This window comes from Sylvia atricapilla, chromosome 20 (genome assembly GCF_009819655.1).
Source record: "Sylvia atricapilla isolate bSylAtr1 chromosome 20, bSylAtr1.pri, whole genome shotgun sequence".
NCBI lineage: Eukaryota > Metazoa > Chordata > Aves > Passeriformes > Sylviidae > Sylvia > Sylvia atricapilla.
In genome coordinates this window covers 935,314-953,775 of record NC_089159.1, presented here as the reverse complement: position 1 = coordinate 953,775, position 18,462 = coordinate 935,314, and the positions used below count along the sequence as shown (strand labels likewise).

Genomic DNA, 18,462 nt, shown 5'->3' with positions numbered 1-18,462 from the left:
TCTGTCCCTTTGGAGAGGCCTCCTTCCCTCAGTCCTGTTAGCTGTGTCCCTTTGGAGATCCCTCCTTACCTGATCCCTGTCACTTGTATCGCTTTGGATTAACCTTTGGAAATCCCTCATTCCTGATTTGTCTTAGTTTTATCCCTCTGGAAGTCCCTCATTCCCTACCTGAATCCTGTCACTTGTATCCCTTTGGGAGTCCCTCATTCCCTGATTCCTGTCAATTCTATCCCTTTGGAGAGGCCTCATTCCCTGATTCCTGTTAGCTGTGTCCCTTTGGAAATCTCTCATTACCGGATCCCTGTTAGTTTTATCCCTCTGAAAATCCCTCATTCCCTGTGTGATCCCTGTCAGTTGTATCCTTTTGGAAATCCCTCATTCCCTGATTCCTGTTAGCTGTATTCCTTTGGAAATCCCTCATTCCCTGATTCCTGTTAGCTGTATTCCTTTGGAATTCCCTCATTCCCTGATTCCTGTTAGCTGTATTCCTTTGGAAATCCCTCATTCCCTGATTCCTGGAAGGGAATTCCTTTGGAAATCCCTCATTCCCTGATTCCTGTTAGCTGTGTTCCTTTGGAAAGGCCTCATTCCCTGATTGCTGGCAGCCCTTGAGCCCACAGGTCTCCCAGCACCAACCAGGGCAGCCCCTCTGGCAGCATCTTGCTCCAGGGTAAGATTTTGCTGCTCCTATCATCTCAAAATATCTCAGGAGAATTTGCTCAGCCCAAAGGGCTCTACTTGAAAGGGTTTCAAACATCAAACATCTGCTGGGAATTTGGAGCAGGGTCTGGCTTGCTTTCCCTTGCCCTTTTCCCAACTTCAAACAGCTCCAGAGCCCTGAGCTTGGCTTCACTAAAACCCCCAGTTCCACCAAAATCTGAAATAAAAACTGGCCTAACACCTCCCTCCGTCCCTTTCCCCCTTCCTCCAGGGCTCCTGCATGGTCAGGTTCCAGTTCCCTGTTGGTTTTCCAGCGTTTTCTTGGGCTGGGCTCGCCCTGAGAACAGCTGGATGGGCACAGGGTCCCTGCCAGAGGGAGGAGGAGGCAACTGGGACCAGCCTGAGGCCCCCAGAGAGTTCTGTGCCATCCAAAATCCTACACTGAAGGGTGAACTCTTCCCAAGCCTTGCCCCTGGCATCCACACCTTGGGCAGCGTTACTGGGAAGTCCCTGGATCCCTGCAATGTCCAAGGCCAGGCTGGACACAGGGCTTGGAGCAGCCTGGGACAGTGGGAGGTGTCCCTGCCATGGCTGGGGTGGAGTGAATGAGTTTTAAAGTCCTTTCAGCCCAAACCACCCTAGAATTGTGTGATCTCTGTGACAAGTGCCCGTGTCCCACCCTGGGGTGTCCCAGAGCTCCTCAGGGCAGCCAGAGGCTGGTGGGACAGTTTTCCACCTGGGAACCCCAGACTTTGCTGGGCCCCAGCCAAGGGACAAACCTGGTTCCCCTTTGTGCCAGGCTGGGCCATTTCAACCATTAACTCTGCTGGTTTCTTTGGGCAGGTCCAGCCCCTTGGGGAGGATTTTCTTCCAGCCACACTGATGTGAGGAGGCTCCAGTGGAAGCACAGGGAGCTCCTGGTGCCCGGGGAGGGCAGAGCCAGGAGCACCAAGTGCCACACTTTCTACACTTCATTGGGAAGCTTTACAAATTAATTGGAGTACAAAGTCAGGTCTAATTGATGTTTGTATTGATTGAACTGCTCCAAGTCTTAATTTTGGTTGTAAAACTTCCTTTAAAACAGAGCCATTTATAATTAAGACAGGATCTGTAATTAATGGAGTTTTTATACTCATAAAACTGCCTCTCTCATCAGTCTAAATTAAACTCCACATGAAAGTTGGAGTAAATTAAATACAGTAGATGCCAGAACTACTTTCTCTGAACTCTTTGCTATTCTTATTAATGTCAAAACAGAAGAGATGTGAAGGTGTGGAAAAGTGTTGGAAACCCATGTTTGGAGAGGAGGCAGCAGGGGCGGACACCATGGTCTGTGCCCACCCATGCAGGGTGAGCACAGAGACATCCCCATCACCTTCCACACGAGGCAGGAGCCACTTCCCACATTCCAGCTGGAAAATTAATATTTTCATATTAAAAAATTAATACCTTGCCCCTCTTGCACCATTCTAACAAACACAAACCTGCTTGGAAAAGTGTTTTCTTCCACCAGAGTCACACGAGGTCACCACACCCAAGGGGGGGTTGGCAGAGGTTCCCTTCACATGCCAGGGGTTATTTAAAACAAAGGTTAATTAAAACAAGGGTTAATTAAAAGAAGGGTGAGGATTGGCCTGGCCATGCCCCCAAATCCCCATTAATGAAACTCCTCAGCTCTGGTAACCATGGTTGACCAAATGATTCTTTCCAGCCTGACCCACTGGAAATCTTTACAGCCATCAGCCATAATATTTACATAGCCCAGACAATTCTGAGCTCGTGGCAAGAAAATAAATCATCGTGGACATATGTACAGAGCTAAAAGTTCCCCAATAAATCTGTTTGCCATGTCTGCCTCATCCATATCTAGGTAATTAGCAATTCCCTGCTTTAAATGCTCCCATTTAATTGGGGTTGCTGTTTTTAGTGGAGTATCATTTCCTCTTCCCAAAAGGGCCATTACTATTTTTGTATCATGGGTTTTTCTGGCTGCCACATTCTGCTCTCCCCACTCAAATTAAAAAAGTCACTGCAACACTCACCAAGTATTTCTGGCGTGTAGATTCCTACACACATCCCTGAGCTGACATCCAGAAAGCTTCTCACAGCTGTCCAGAGTTATCCAGGGCTATCCCTCAGAACTCCAAACTCCAGCTGGAGCCCAGGCTCCTCAGCAGCTGCTGTACAGAGGCTGCTCAGGCACTGGCAGTTCCCAGTGTCCCCCTTTGGGATGCCCAGCTGTCCCCATGGCCAGCAGCAAGCAGGCATCAGGGAAATCTCAAGGTTCCTCTGGGTGAGGAGCTCTGGCCAGTGCCACAGGAGGGTTTGTCCCCTTCCTGGGGGAAAGGATTATCCCAGCTGCTCCAGAACAGCCAAAGCAGAGCTGATGGAGGTGGAGGAGGTGCCTCCATTAAAGTGTGGGGAGGAAATGGCCAAGCAGCACCAAACCCCTTTGTTTGATCTGTTTTAGAGCAAAACCAGATGAGTCTGTGGCCCTCCTGCCTCAGAGCCTCCCTTTTCAGCCCATTTTCTTAATTTGCGCTGCTCTCATCCCATCAAAGCCTCGGAGGCCTCGGGAGCAGGAGCTGGGAGAGGTAAGGGAAGGTAGAGAGTTGATTATTAATGAAGCACATAAATTACCATACTGGTAATTACCCAAAGGAGCGAGGTTCAAAAGAGCCTGTCTGTGTTCCAGCAGCAATTCCCAGCCCAAACAGCCAGCCCAGCCTGGGGCCAGCCCTCCCTCCCAGCCAGGCTCCCTCAGTGCAGACAGACTGGGGTGGGACTGGGCCCGTGCCCCCAGAGCTGAGACCTCCTCATCCACCAGCAGATGGAGGGCGGCAGAACGAGCTGTGCCCATGGGCTGCTGCATCCCAGAGACCCCCCAGGATGGATGGGACATCCAATCTTCCAGCACTTAGGAACTGAACCTCAGGAGGGTGAAGCTTTCTCTGGAGCTGATCCCTAAAAGGTTTCTATTAGAATGAGAAATAGACTCTAAGGACATCACCAGTTATCTGGTTCCTTCAGTGACAGCCCAGCTCCATCCATGGGAATTTTCCTGCCTCTGTCACTGGGACCAGAATTTCACATTTGTAAAATCAGCATGTTTTCCTTGGGAGACACCGAGTTCCCCCCAAGCTCAGCTCTTCCACTGGCTGAGCAAAGGCACCAAGCCTGCTCCTCCTGAGAAACACTCCATGGGCAGCTTCTCCTCGCAGAGAACTGCAGGGACGGGCCATGTTTGGCTTCAAACATTGCTGGGATGGACAAACAGGTGTCTCCACACGGCATCAGGAGAGCTTTTGTCTTCCAGGCCTCCACACTGATTCCAGCCCCAGTGTGTGGGAGAGAAGGTGAAATAATCACACCAAACACTGGAAAACAGCAACTTCTGGTCCCTGTTATTGCAGATAAACCTCTGCAGAGACATCCCAGAGTACAGGAGCCAGCCCTTCCGCACAGCAGCACACACAAGGTGTCCCTCAGGCTCAGGTGGCACCAGGTGACATCCAGGTGGCAGCCAGCCAAGAGCCCTGGCCTTGCTCTCTTACAGGGGAAATAAACTGAACCCTTCAATCACCTAAAAACTCCTCTGCAAACCCTCAAGAGCTGCTGAGCAACAGCTCCTGAAGTGTGAGCTGCTGTCTGAGCCCATCTCGTCCTGCCAGGCCTGAGGGGAATACCTCAGCCCTACTCTCATTGATGGAAAGTGCAGAAATCAAAGCACAGCTCCTCATCCAAGGAGGGGAAAAAAGCAGACTGGAAAAGCCAGAGCCAGTGCAGGACAGCAGGGAACCTGAGGAGAAGCCAGACCCCCCCTCCAGAGCCCTGTATTTAACCAGACTCCGGATTTGCTTTGCTGCCATTTCCTCAGCTCATACATTCCAGCCTTTTCTTGTGAAAAGTGAGAGCCAGACAAAAGGGAGGATGGGGAATCCAGCAAAGGAAAGCTGTAGAGAAATGAGCCTGGAAGGCCGCTGGAATGAACCCTGAAGGAGCCATCAGCCCCTAAGCCCCTTCCCAGAATGGGGTGGGAAGTGTCCCTGCTGCATCCCAGCCAACCCAAACTGGGGATATTTTTACTGCTGGGCTGGAATGGCCATTCCCGGCCTTTGCCAGAACCCGGGATCGGCTCCTGGGAGCTCCTCAGGGGAGCAGCGAAAGCACTTGGGAGCCACGGGTAGGACCCTGAGGGCACAGGGGGGGCTCAGGTGTCACCCCACTCCTGGGGCTCCTCTGCCAGGATGGGAGGGATCCCTGCACATCCCTGCCCCAGTCCTGGCCCTGCTCCTGTGCCCTTGGCTTGGCTGCAAAAGAACCATCCCGAGGCAGTGTGTCTCCTGCAGAGCTTTCCCCAGACCAGACCCAGCCTCTCCGAGACACCTCATCAGCTCCCAGCAGCTGCCCCACCCCGTGTCCGCGCTGGAAGGAAAAGTTTGGATTTGATCTTTCTGTGGATGCTGGGACCTGGCCAGCCAAAATCTGCACGTTTGCCACACCTTCAGGGCAGAACTGAGCGAGAAAGCTCAGACTCAAAATGAAACACTCTGTTTTGGAATAGATGAGAATTCTTTTTTTCCTCCATAGCTTCCGAGTCGTGGGAGAAAAATGCCAAAATTCAAATGTGCTGATTTGGCTCAGATTAAAAAAAAAAAAAAAAAAAAAAAAAAAAAAAAAAAAAAAGTAGGAGCATCCATTTCCTTTTGAACTCCAATAAATTGAACAATCCCCTATTTGCAGAGCTGCACTGGGAGGCAGTGCCTGCCCTGGGGCTGTAACTCTCCCTGCAGTCTCTGAGGAACAAATCTGTACAATCAGGGACGTTGTTACTCCTGTGCTTTAGAGAGGGAACCTCAGCCCATCTCACTGCCACTTCCCCCAGGAGCAAAGCAGGACAGAACATCCAACTCTCTCTATTTTCTCTCCTGCAGCACTGGAATCAAATTTACAACGCAGTGACGAGCTCCATTGAGTGCTTGTGCTGGGCATTTCATCCCTCACTCGGGCTGGCAAACACAGCTCCGCATCTCAAAGGCACAGATAGCTGTGTCCCCGCACAGCACAATCCCCTCCTTCTGGGCAAACGCGAGGAACAGAGAGCACAAAACTGCTCCAAGTCTTTTGTACCTCCGGGAAGTAGCAGCAATTCCAATTGGATCTGGAGCCCCGTCCCTGCCCCTCCCCACCCAGAGCTGTTCACACAATCTCACGCCCTGGATTAGATTTCGTTGAAAGGAAAAGTAATGGGATTTGTGTTTCCTCGCAAATTAAAAAGAAATTGCCTAAAAGAATAATCCTAAAATGCAAAATATTGCCTCATCCCAGATGTTTCTAATAGGCTTGTGTTCTAATGGCTTATTTAGAGGGACTTTTCCTAAATGACATCTTAATGATGTGCATTCAGGACCATGAGACACAAATATAATTCACTACCAAAGCTTGAGGGTTTTCTTTCTTTTGTTGCTTCCCCCCACCCCCCCGAATTTGTATCAAAATAAAGGAGACATTTTCAGAAAGCCTTTGTGCTGTTCGGCACTACTAAAGGCTGAAAAATCCAAATGTCAACGTTTCTGGGAGTCCTTTTCCTTGCTCCTACTTGGCTCGTGCTGCCTGTGACCCCTCAGCTCCAGGCAGGACACGGGCTGGGACTGGGCAGCTCCCTGCTTGTGCAGCCCATCCTAATTCCAGCTAGGTTTGGATCCCAGCTGCTTTCCCCACTGGTGAATGGTGCCAGGACTCTGCACACGTGGGCACTGAGCTCTGTGATCCCCCGTCCTGTCATTCTGAGTGTTGCTCCATGTGATACTCATGTGGGTCCTGTTGTCCCAGCACTGCCACTGTCCCTACCTTTTGTCCCTCTCATCTGGGACAGGCCACAGGAGCCCTTGGGAGTGGGGCTGAACAGGAGACCAAGGCAGACAGAGAGGTCCTGCCTCGGTTCATTCCCCAAATCCCAGCTGGTGCAAGGCCCAGGGCTGAGCCCCCCCTGCCCAGCATCACCTAGGGCTGAGCTCAGCCTGGCAGAACCACGGCTCAGCTTTAACTCATTCCATTTGGAGAGTGAACAGCCTCAGCCAGGCTGGCACCAGCCCTGGGAGCTGCAGTGCTCTCACCCTGCAGTGGCTGTGCTGGCACCGAGGGCTCCCAGAGCACTCCAAAACTGCAGCTCCTGCCTGGCCCCAGGAGCTCTGCTGTTCTCCCTGTGCCCCTGGACATTTCCTGTGCTCACAGACACTCCCTGTGCCCCTGGACTCTCCCTGTGCTCACAGACATTCCCTGTGCCCCTGGACACTCCCTGTGCTCACAGACATTCCCTGTGCCCCTGGACACTCCCTGTGCCCCTGGACACTCCCTGTGGCCCTGGGCACTCCTGGCATCCAGGGTCAGATCAGGAAGCAAAGGAGGCTGAGCTCTCCTGTTCCTCCCTGCTGTTCCTGGAGCATCCCTGTCCCTGCACAGCCCCAGGGCCTGGGAGCACCATGGTCCCTGGCAGAGGGACCATGGATGGGTGTCCAAGGCTGGACCTCCATGGGCTCCTACAGATCTGCTTTGGTGTCACCAAAGCCGGAGCTGGGAGAGCAGCACCTCCCTCTGGGCCCTTGCTCCATGCCCCGGTCCCCCAGACCCATCTGAATGTCCCTGCAGGCTCCAGGGACAGCTGCACATGGCTCTGGCCCCTTTGGCTCTGGGAACAGCAAATCCAAGGCTGGAGGCAGCTGCTCCTCTGAGCTCCTCCCCAGCTCCAAACCTTCTGCCCTCTGCTCTCTCCCATCTGTCCTGCCCCATCCCACTGGGGCACAGCCCACCCTGGTCCTCCTCCCCTGCTTCCCCCAGCTCTGGTTTTTGGGAACATGCCGTGCAGATCCTAAGGGAGCATCCTGGCACAATCCATTTAATGAACCCGGCCTTGGCACCTCATTCTCATCTGAGCTGGGGCTGTGATGTCTCAGGAGCCACGTGTGGGCAAGGGGAACTGGCAAACAGAATTCCATCTCGAGAGAGAACACGACCAGGTTTAATTCCCGGTACTGCTGACATCCCCCTGCTGGCCTCACACCCTGCTCCCTGTGCCAGGGCCCTGGCCTTGGCCTCAGGACAGGAAAGGCACTTTCTGGCACACAGGGACATGGGGACAGGAACGCAGTGTCCCTCAGCAGCCCTGTGAGTGATGGATATTCCCTGGAGCAGCAGGGCTGGGATCCTGACAGTGCCACAGGAAGTGTCCCCATCCCAAGCCAGGAGCACTGACCTTGACACCTGGTGATGATTCCAAAGGCTCTGCTCGAGTGGCATCTGAAAAAAGCCCTTCAAAGGCACCAGGTGAGACCCCCTCAGTCACTGGGTTTCTGTCCCTGCCACTGCCGCAGCAGCACTGTGCCACCCCCCGTGCCACCAGCAGGGACCACAGGGACACTGGGGAGTCCAGGCAAAGCCACTGCTCATGGGGAGCAGAGGCACACAGGAGGCTCTGGCAGCTCCCAAGGCTGTGGTGGCTTCTCCCCCTCCCCAAATCTGCTGCCCAGCAAACTGAGGGACAGAGGAATTGGTGACAGCCAGACCATCCCAGTGAAGGACTAGGAACAGGGATCTGTCCTTCTGCTTCTCCAGGGTACACCTAAGCCCTGAACCTCCTCATTTAGGGGGAAAACCATTTTCTGAGTTCCCCTGTACAGATTCAGTGGGGGTTTGCAGGTGTTGGTGCCTTGGAGAGGAGGCTGCTCTGAGGAGCATCGATTCTGCTGGGCTGGGGCTTGATTACAGCTGTGCTGAAGTGAACATCCCCTCCTGGCTGAAATCCCTGTCCCCCACGGCCCCCAGGGACACCTGGCACTGCCCTGCCCCACCAGCCCGGCAGGCAGAGCACCAGGATCATCTCCAGACCCTGCAGGATTCTGAATCAGGGTAATTAAAGAATGGATCTGCAAAAGCCAACTCTGAGACCCTGTCTGAGTGAGCAGAGCCCTGGCAGTCCCACAGGCCCCTCGTGTCCATCCTGCTCCTGGGCTCTGCACCCAGGGCTGCCCTGCTGGCATTTACCAGAACCATCCCTGTCCCAGCTCCTCAGCTGGCAGCTTGGCCAGCCCTTTTCCCAGCCCTCCCTGGGCTCTTGAGCCCAGCACTGAGAGGCCCCAGGAACTGAAATAAAGAGTAAACCATTGGCTTAGCACTAAATGCCACCGAGGGATGCCTAAGGCAGCTTAAATCCAGGGGAAAGGGCAGGTTTGTGCCTCTGCCTGTGCAGTTAAATGGGAAGAAGTGGCTTTTCAGAGGGATTTTCAGCTGGAGACCAACTGTTTGAGTCCCCAGAGCTGCTGTGGCTTCTGCAGCACTGAGGTCCCTCCAGGGCCTCTCTCCTGTGGTCAGAGAAGGAGCTGGATGGACAATTCCCACCTGATCCAAAGGAGAGGCACCATCATGGCCCTTTATGAGGTGGGCGGCGGGGAGAAGGTCTAAAATCTGTTCCTGTGGCACTGCCAGCCCTGCCCAGCCCCAAAAGCCTCAGGCAGGAATTGATGCCTCCCTTTGCCAGGGAAAGAGGCCCTGGACAGACTGAGCCCATCCCAAAGGAGCCCTGGGAGCTGGGCCAGCAGGGAATGATGTGTTTGGGACCTGGCTGGGTGTGCACAAAACACCAACACCTCTCTGAATCCACAGCTCTTCCCATCCTGGAAAATCGGGCACACAGAGGCAATCAGCTGGCTGGGAATGTCCAGGGGATCTCACAGGTCTGGGCTGCAGGAACCCTGTTCCAGGCAGTGGCACTGCCTGAGGAGCAGCTCAGCAGAGCAATAAGGCAGCAGGTGAGGATGGGACCCCTGGGTGCATCCAGGAATGCTTCGTGGAAGAGCAAGGACTTGCTAAACCCAGGTTTAAAACCAGGGATTGAAGAACTCGTAAAATAAATGATCCAGTCTAGGAGCTTGCATCAAAAATTAAAAATCCCTATTAAAAATTGGATAAACGTGTCACAGCCAGATTTAAATGCCTTTTATAGCAAGTTTGCTCCTGATGTGGATTTGCTTCATTCCTGTGGCTGGAGGGGACACAGGCAATGAATTCCCAGCCACAGGAGCATCGCCCTGGCAGGACCAATGGAATGCCAGGGAGCACCAAAGCCTCAGCAGCACCTCTGGTGAGAGAGACACCCACAGCAGACCGGAAAGGAGCTGCACCACGGCAGGGTTTGGATCCCTCTCCCCAAATCTATCTTTTTCCAGCTCGAACAGGCTCCATCTCCACTACAATAATCCAGGAATCCTCCAGCCCTGCCCAAGGATATTTGAATATCCCCTTCAGTCACTCCCTGTCTCACCAGCCCGTTCCCAAACTGTGTCAGCATAGCTGGAGCTCAAACCCTCCCTTTAATTGTTGTCCAGATGGTGTCCCTGTCATTTTAATTTGTTGGCAGCCAATCCCATTTTATTTGTACTCTCTTGCTGCAAGGACTCTTTCCTCGGAGATGCTGCTGCTGCCTGTTCCTGGATTTTGGGGGCGGGGCAGTCCAGGTGACACATTCCCTTGGGAGGGGCTGTGGGACAGGGCGAGCAGAGCCCCCGGAGCCCTTCCCAAGGCTGGGTTTGTCCCCAGGAAAACCCACCTGCCAAAGCCCAGCCTCCTTGTGCAGGGTTTGGAGTGTAAAGGAGAACGGAAATTCGTCCTGTTCTGGAGTTTCCCCTCATCCAAAACTTTCTGCCACCTTCCTGCTGAGGAGCTCCATTGCTGGAGGACCTCGGAGCTCAAACCCTCAGAAGCTGGAATTCCTCTGCAGACCTCCCTGTGCTCCCACCCTCTGTGTCCACACACTGCACTGCCTGTCTGGGGAGGGAAGTGATGCTGATTCCAGGGAAAAAGAGCTGTCCTGGGTCTGAGGGGGGAATGTGGGTGCTGCTGGATGAATGTGGCACACAGAACCCTGCTGCCACAGGGAAGAATTCCCAAAGGGAGCTCAGGAGAATGGAGCTGTGCTGGGCAGGGCTCAGCCAGTGCTCCCAGGAATGCGGCACCTGGAGACTCCTGATGGAACAGAGAGTGACACCCACAAACCTCTGCCTTGGGGGATCCCTGCAGCCTCCAGGGCTCAGCTGTCACAGCTCCAGGGACAGGGATCCACCCTGTCCCCATCCAGGAACTGTCTGGAGCAAATGGGAATCTGCAACTCAAGAATTGCTGCAGAGTTCACTGGGCAGGCTGGCACAGGGTGCCCAGAGCAGCTGTGGCTGCCCCTGGATCCCTGGCAGTGCCCAAGGCCAGGCTGGACACTGGGGCTTGGAGCAGCCTGGGACAGTGGGAGGTGTCCCTGCCATGGCTGGGGTGGCACTGGATGGGATTTGAGGTCCCTTCAAACCTCAAACCTTTCTAGGATTCTGTGATCCTCAGAACATTAACGCTGCACCACATTTTATCATTTCTTTAGGGTGGCTGCTTCATACCTAGAAGTCTCAAGGAAATCCACACTGGAATTCCAAGCTGTAGCTGGAAAATTGGCAGAAGGAGCTCGGCAGAAGGGAGAGACAGAGCTGTTCCTGTCCCCAGCAGCCTGAGCGTGGTGCTGGCACAGTTTGATATTCAGGGACATGAAACCCCATCACAGCTCAATAGCAGACAGAAATAATTCCATTTGCAGCCGTGGCCACTCACAGCAGCAACACTGGGGATGAACCTCCCTTGGAAAAGAACTCTGGGAAACAGCAAATGAGCTTTATACAGTCCCAGCCACTGCATTAATCCTTGCAGGGCTTGCACTGAGTGTGAACTTGGGGAGCTGTGAAGGGATCCATGTCCAGAGCATCTCCTATCCCAGGAGAATCTCCTTTTCTCTTTTCCTTTCCTTTCCTTTCCTTTCCTTTCCTTTCCTTTCCTTTCCTTTCCTTTCCTTTCCTTTCCTTTCCTTTCCTTTCCTTTCCTTTCCTTTCCTTTCCTTTCCTTTCCTTTCCTTTCCTTTCCTTTCCTTTCCTTTCCTTTCCTTTCCTTTCCTTTTCCTTTCCTTTCCTTTCCTTTCCTTTCCTTTCCTTTTCCTTCCTCCCCTCCCCTCCCCTCCCTTCCCCTCCCCTCCCCCTTTCCAGGTGTTTTTCCCTCTCCCTGGAGCCGAGCAGGCTCAGCCTGTTGCTGCTCTATGACTCAGCCCACTGACTAATGCCTGTCTCCCCTGGGTGTCCCTCCTGGAGCACATTCCTGCTCCTGTTCCCTGGATCCCTCCTGGAGCACTGAAGACAATCAGTCCCTAGCTGGGGAGGCTGGAGGGACTCTCCCTGTCCTTTCCCTTCCATGCTGTGCCCAGGGCAGGATTCAAGTGCCCGGGAAAACTCAGCCTCTGGAGCGGGACAGGAGCTGTGGCACAGCTCTGACTGCAGCCAGGTAAGAACCCTTCCTGATAACAGCACAGAGAAGCAGCTCTGGACCGGCCACAACCTCCTGGCTCCCAGAGGGTTTTGTTAAATAACAACTCCCAAAGGAGCCTGGTTGGTGACAGGACATGGCCCCTCCTCCTCAGGATTCCCAACAGCCAAGGATTGTCACCAGATGTGCAGAGAAGGGTGAACAGCCCTGACCTGGGCTGATTTTCAGAGGCAGGGGTAGGATGGCACACCTGTGTGTGTTATGTTGGGCCACACACCCCCAGTGTGTGACCCCAGAGTGTCCCCAGCCCCACGAGTGCCACCCTGCCCTGCTCCTGGGGCTGCAGACCCCCAGCCCTTGAGCCCCTTGGCCCTGCCTGCATTACTGGCCAGCTAATCCCAGCTCCATGAGGAGCAGCACTTAACCAGGACCCTGAAATTCCCTCAGGAGCTGCTTCCAGTGGACTCTGGAGCTACTCAGCGATGTCTTCTACACCCAGGAAAGAGACTCAAGTGAGAGCTGGTGACAGAGGGGAGGTGCTGGCAAGAAGAACAGAAATCAGGCATCTGCTGTGATTTATAATCCGTAATGATGGAGAAGCCTCCTGGTGAGGGAAGTCCCCACATTCCTGCCCAGTACTCCCCTGCATCCCAAGCTCCTGCAGCCCCTTTCCCTGGGCTGCTCTGCTCACACCTCCAGTTCAAACCCCTGCCATTGCCCTCCTGCAGCTCGAACTCAGGGGCTGCAAGAACCCAAAAATCTCTCCCAGTCTAGAAAAGCCCTGCAGACACCCCAGCCCCACCTGAGGCAGGAGCTCCATGGGTGAGGCACCAGATGCCAACCTGCCCTGCAGCAACACTTCCTTGTGCTGATTGCAAAGGAACCTGGCTCAGGTAAGGATTTATTGGGATCTCTGCCTGGACAAATGCTGCTGCCGTGGTCCACATTTGGGGCTCTCTGCAAGGCCCTACTGGCATCTCCCCCAAGCCTGCTTCTCATGCATCTCCCTTCAGGTGAGATTTGTCACATTCCCACTCTGGAAATGTTTTTCCCTCCTGACAATACCCTTTAGATAGTGCCTGTGGAGGTGGATGACTCAAGCTTGACATGATTATTTCCATCCAGCATTTTTTTATTAAAAATACTCCTGGTGGTTCAGAACGTGAGGACAGGAGCTGCCTTGAAAGGGACGTGGAAAGCTCAGAGTCTGCACAAATTGTGCCATGATTTTATGTCAACCAACAAGAGCCAGAAAATCTGTGTATAACAGCCCCTCCCAACCTGAATTTATCATTTTATGCATAGAAACCTCCGAGCACATGGCAGTCACATCTACCTGAGACTGCTCCACGCTTCCAGTCCCTCAGAGGCAGGTTATGGATGAGCTGCCACTTCCTGCTCTGCTATTTACCCGGAGTTACAAAGTTAAGGATCTCCTGATTTAGCTCTGGGCAAGTTAATTCCCTTTGTGACAGCTCCTAAACACCCTCACACTACTCCAGCCCCACAAATAGCAAACGCTGCTGCTGGGAATAGACACCCATCAGCAGAGTGACCTCTCCTCTCCCAGCCTCCCCCTGCTGCCAGCAGCATGGAAAAAACCAGAGTGGAGTTAGGGATGACAGATGGCTGCTGCAAGGCAGGAAACTTCTGCAGGGAAAAACTTCCTGTGCTCTCCTGAGGCCTCACCCAGGAAACTGGACACGGTTCTGGTGTCCCCAACATGGGGAGGACATGGAATTGCTGGAGCAAGGCTGGAGGAGACTGTGAAGTTGATAAAGGGACTGGAGCACCTCCACTATGGAGAGAGGCTGAGAAATTTGGGATTGTTCAACTTGGAGAAGGCTCCAGGGAGACCTCAGAGCCTCTTCCAGGGCCTAAAGGGGCTCCTGGAGAGCTGGAGAGGGACTAGGACAAGGGCTGGAGGGACAGGACACAGGGAATGGCTTCCCACTGCCAGAGGGCAGGGCTGGGTGGGAGATTGGGCAGGAATTGTTCCCTGGCAGGGTGGGCAGGGCTGGCACAGGGTGCCCAGAGCAGCTGTGGCTGCCCCTGGATCCCTGGCAGTGCCCAAGGCCAGGCTGGACACTGGGGCTTGGAGCAGCCTGGGACAGTGGGAGGTGTCCCTGCCATGGCAGGGGTGGGGCTGGATGGGCTTTAAGGTCCCTTCCAACCCAAACCATTCTGGGATTCTCTGATTCTCAATATTCATTTGGAAAATAATCTCTCAGAGAAGAGGTAGAGAAGCACAGAGAAGCAGTTTGAGCATTCACCCCAAGCCCTGGGCTCCTTCTCCCTTACATGACTTGAAATCAGAGCTCTTTTCCATCTCCTGATCTCCCTATTCTCCTCCAGCCCCCACCTGCAGCTGAAACAAGGGAGAACTCCTGAGTATTCCCTGTAGGATGAGCTGGGAGCAGGGTCAGGCCTGCAGCATCCCAGAAACCCCTCCCAAGTGAACAGTGCTGACACACACAGTGCCAGACACAGAAAAAAAAGAAATCTGCTGGAAAGAACCCAACAGATCAGGCACTTGTTGGAGCCTTGAGTGCAGAGGAACATTATAGAAAATTCCCAGTGACTCCTCCAGCTCCAAACCTATCATAATTTAATCTGTGTGACTGGAATTTCTCAATAGGCTGGAACTCCCTCAGGACCGAAATCTCATTGATAAAGAAACCAAGGAGAATTTTGGCATCTTTTCCCCAGCCTGGAAGATGAAATGCAAATCTGTTATTGGCATCGAGCTCTCACAGCTTGATCCATCCACAGAGCTCCAATAGCCTGACATTAACTTCTCAAGGAAGAACATTTTGTTACTCATCCTCAGACAGTTTATGCTTAAAGGCAGAAAGACTAATTCTGTTTGGGGTTTGGGCAGTGAACCTTCCCCAATTACCAGCACAGTCAGGCACTGATCTGGTATTAGAGACAAAACACAGGGAGATGGAGACTGCTGACTTCATTTTAAATATAAATTCCAGAGGCTGAACGCTGCTGGCACATGGACAAGCATCTCCAGCTTCTTCTGCTGCTCTGGCTTTTCAGCCACGCATGGGTTCGGTGCCACTCCCGTGTGTGCGGGTGGAGGAGGACAACCTGAGTGTGTGCTGTCCCCGAGCTGGGGACATCCTCAGGCACAGAGCCCTCGCCAAGAGGAGTGGAGAGCAAAGGCTGCCAGCAAAAGAACGGATCTTAATTCGAACACGAGCCTGTGCTTAACAGGCAAGGGATAACGGGATGATGAGGTGAAGAGCTCCGTGCAGACTCCCCGGGGCCCTTTGTGAGAGGACACGGATCCCTGTGCCCTGCACTGCCGGCCACGGCCACTCCAGTGGGCTCCAGTTACCAGCACTGGGCTGCTCCTGCTCCAGAGGCGGTCCTACACCGAACTGCCCGCATTTGGGTTAATGGACCGCCACCATCCGCCGATCTGGAGCTCGGCTTGTCCCGGCCCGGCGGGGCTGGGCCCGGCTCCTCCGGCACTGCCGGGGACACGGCGGGGCCCGCACGGGCCCGGGGACAGCGGGGAGGGGTGGGACTGGGCTGGGTGCCCTTCCCTCGGCCTGCACAGCTCCGTGCCCTTCCCTCGGCCAGCACAGCTCCGTGCCCTTCCCTCGGCCAGCACAGCTCCGTGCCCTTCCCTCGGCCAGCACAGCTCCGTGCCCTTCCCTCGGCCAGCACAGCTCCGTGCCCTTCCCTCGGCCAGCACAGCTCCGTGCCCTTCCCTCGGCCAGCACAGCTCCGTGCCCTTCCCTCGGCCAGCACAGCTCCGTGCCCTTCCCTCGGCCAGCACAGCTCCATTCCCTTCCCTCACCCAGCACAGCTCCGTGCCCTTCCCTCACCCAGCACAGCTCCATTCCCTGCCCTCGGCCAGCACAGCTCCGTGCCCTTCCCTCGGCCAGCACAGCTCCGTGCCCTTCCCTCGGCCAGCACAGCTCCATTCCCTGCCCTCACCCAGCACAGCTCCATTCCCTTCCCTCACCCAGCACAGCTCCATTCCCTGCCCTCACCCAGCACAGCTCCATTCCCTTCCCTCGGCCAGCACAGCTCCATTCCCTTCCCTCACCCAGCACAGCTCCGTGCCCTTCCCTCACCCAGCACAGCTCCGTGCCCTTCCCTCACCCAGCACAGCTCCATTCCCTTCCCTCGGCCAGCACAGCTCCATTCCCTGCCCTCGGCCAGCACAGCTCCATTCCCTTCCCTCACCCAGCACAGCTCCATTCCCTTCCCTCACCCAGCACAGCTCCATTCCCTTCCCTCACCCAGCACAGCTCCATTCCCTGCCCTCACCCAGCACAGCTCCATTCCCTTCCCTCGGCCAGCACAGCTCCATTCCCTTCCCTCACCCAGCACAGCTCCATTCCCTTCCCTCACCCAGCACAGCTCCATTCCCTTCCCTCACCCAGCACAGCTCCATTCCCTGCCCTCACCCAGCACAGCTCCATTCCCTTCCCTCGGCCAGCACAGCTCCATTCCCTGCCCTCACCCAGCACAGCTCCATTCCCTTCCCTCACCCAGCACAGCTCCATTCCCTGCCCTCACCCAGCACAGCTCCGTGCCCTTCCCTCGGCCAGCACAGCTCCGTGCCCTTCCCTCGGCCAGCACAGCTCCATTCCCTGCCCTCGGCCAGCACAGCTCCGTGCCCTTCCCTCACCCAGCACAGCTCCATTCCCTTCCCTCACCCAGCACAGCTCCATTCCCTGCCCTCACCCAGCACAGCTCCATTCCCTGCCCTCACCCAGCACAGCTCTGTGCCCTGCCCTCACCCAGCACAGCTCCATTCCCTTCCCTCACCCAGCACAGCTCTATTCCCTGCCCTCACCCAGCACAGCTCTATTCCCTGCCCTCACCCAGCACAGCTCTATTCCCTGCCCTCACCCAGCACAGCTCTATTCCCTGCCCTCACCCAGCACAGCTCCATTCCCTGCCCTCACCCAGCACAGCTCTATTCCCTGCCCTCACCCAGCACAGCTCTATTCCCTGCCCTCACCCAGCACAGCCCTGTTCCATGCCAGGGGAGGCAGGGGTCCAAAGCAGGGCTGAGTGTCCCCCGTGCCCTGCACAGCCCTGCCAGGGGTTCCAGCCCCGGGGCCCCTTGAAGCAGCTCCTGACACGTCTCTGTGACTCTCACAGGCAATTCCAGCAGCCGTGCTTTAATTGGGACAGGAATAACAGAAAATCCTTGTTTGTGCTTGAAGTGAGCTGCAGGACAGTGCAGGACCTCCTTCCTCCTGGGGTGTGCTCACAGCCCCCTGACCCTGCACAGGCAGAGCTGGGCCTGGCCATACTATTGGCATCTTTGGGATGAGGAGAAGCTTATCCAGCTCAGTTCAGCTGAACTCAAACCTTCAAGCCAAGCTGCGGGACAAGAGCCCAGAATGTGACCTTAGCAGTCCTGGGGTTCCTGGGTCTGAGCTAAGCTGCACTGAAGGGGTTTCTCAGGTTGTCCCTCGCCTGAGCTGTGTCCTCACACCCTCATTAGGAAAACGCTGTTGGTACCTGAGCTAAATTCATGTAAAGCTCACAATCCCAAATCCTAAGGCTCTGAGCTGGAAAGGCTGGGAAAGGAAGGTCTGATTTACCACAGCACACAAAGAAGGGGCAGAGTGGGCAGAAATGCTGGCCTCCTCTCTCTCCAAAATGCCTCCAGGCTGTTCTGGAAGGACCAGCTCCACCTTGCACCCTTCCCTTGATCCTTCCCTCAAAAAGTTCTCCCTCAAGGGCCCTGATTGTGACCATGGCTTGTACCAAGTGTCCACTGGAGAGCAAGCCAAGAGCTCCAATTCATTCCACAATACTCAAAGACCGGCTCTCAACAACATTAACTCTAATTATGATATATAACTCAGAAATTACCCTGGTAATCCACAAATCCTCTACAAAAGAGACCTCCCCCCGAACCAGATGGGGAGTACCTGGCCCCACATCCTGGGCTAGAGCAGAGCGGATTAACAACAACAGCTTCTGGGGAGAATGACAGGATCCTCCAGGCAGTACACGTGGACAACCTCCCTGATGGCCTGTGCCAGACTAAGGCTGCTCTGTGCTCCCTACCACTGATCTGGAAAATGGCATTTTAAAGCTCTTCCCATCTTCTTAAGCCACAAGCTACATCCATGCATCTTCTTACCTTGAGACACGGAGAGGAACCTCCCTTTGGGAAGGCCTCAAAGCGAAAGAGACTTGGTGGGAAGAACAGACTCAGCTCTGCAGGGTCCCAGGGAAGGCTAAAAACATCTTTGGGACAGTGTGAGGCTACATTCTCTCATTTTGCCCATAAAATGCAGGCTTAATATTTCAAAAAGCTGCAGAAGGACAAAAGCTGTGACTAAAATCACTCCACAGCTCTCAACAGAACTTTGGTCAGGGACATTCTGTGTGTCCCTGCGGTGCTGAGCTGTCTCACTTCCCACCTGCCTTCCACACATGGCAGGGCACAGAGGAGGTGCAGAGGAGCCC

General features: G+C 54.6%; 1 protein-coding gene across 3 annotated transcripts in view; it reads right to left on the bottom strand.

The window, feature by feature from the left end:
• The window catches only part of CALN1 (calneuron 1), a 136,597-nt gene that overhangs the window by 81,998 nt on the left and 36,137 nt on the right, over positions 1–18,462 (bottom strand). The window lies entirely within an intron of this gene.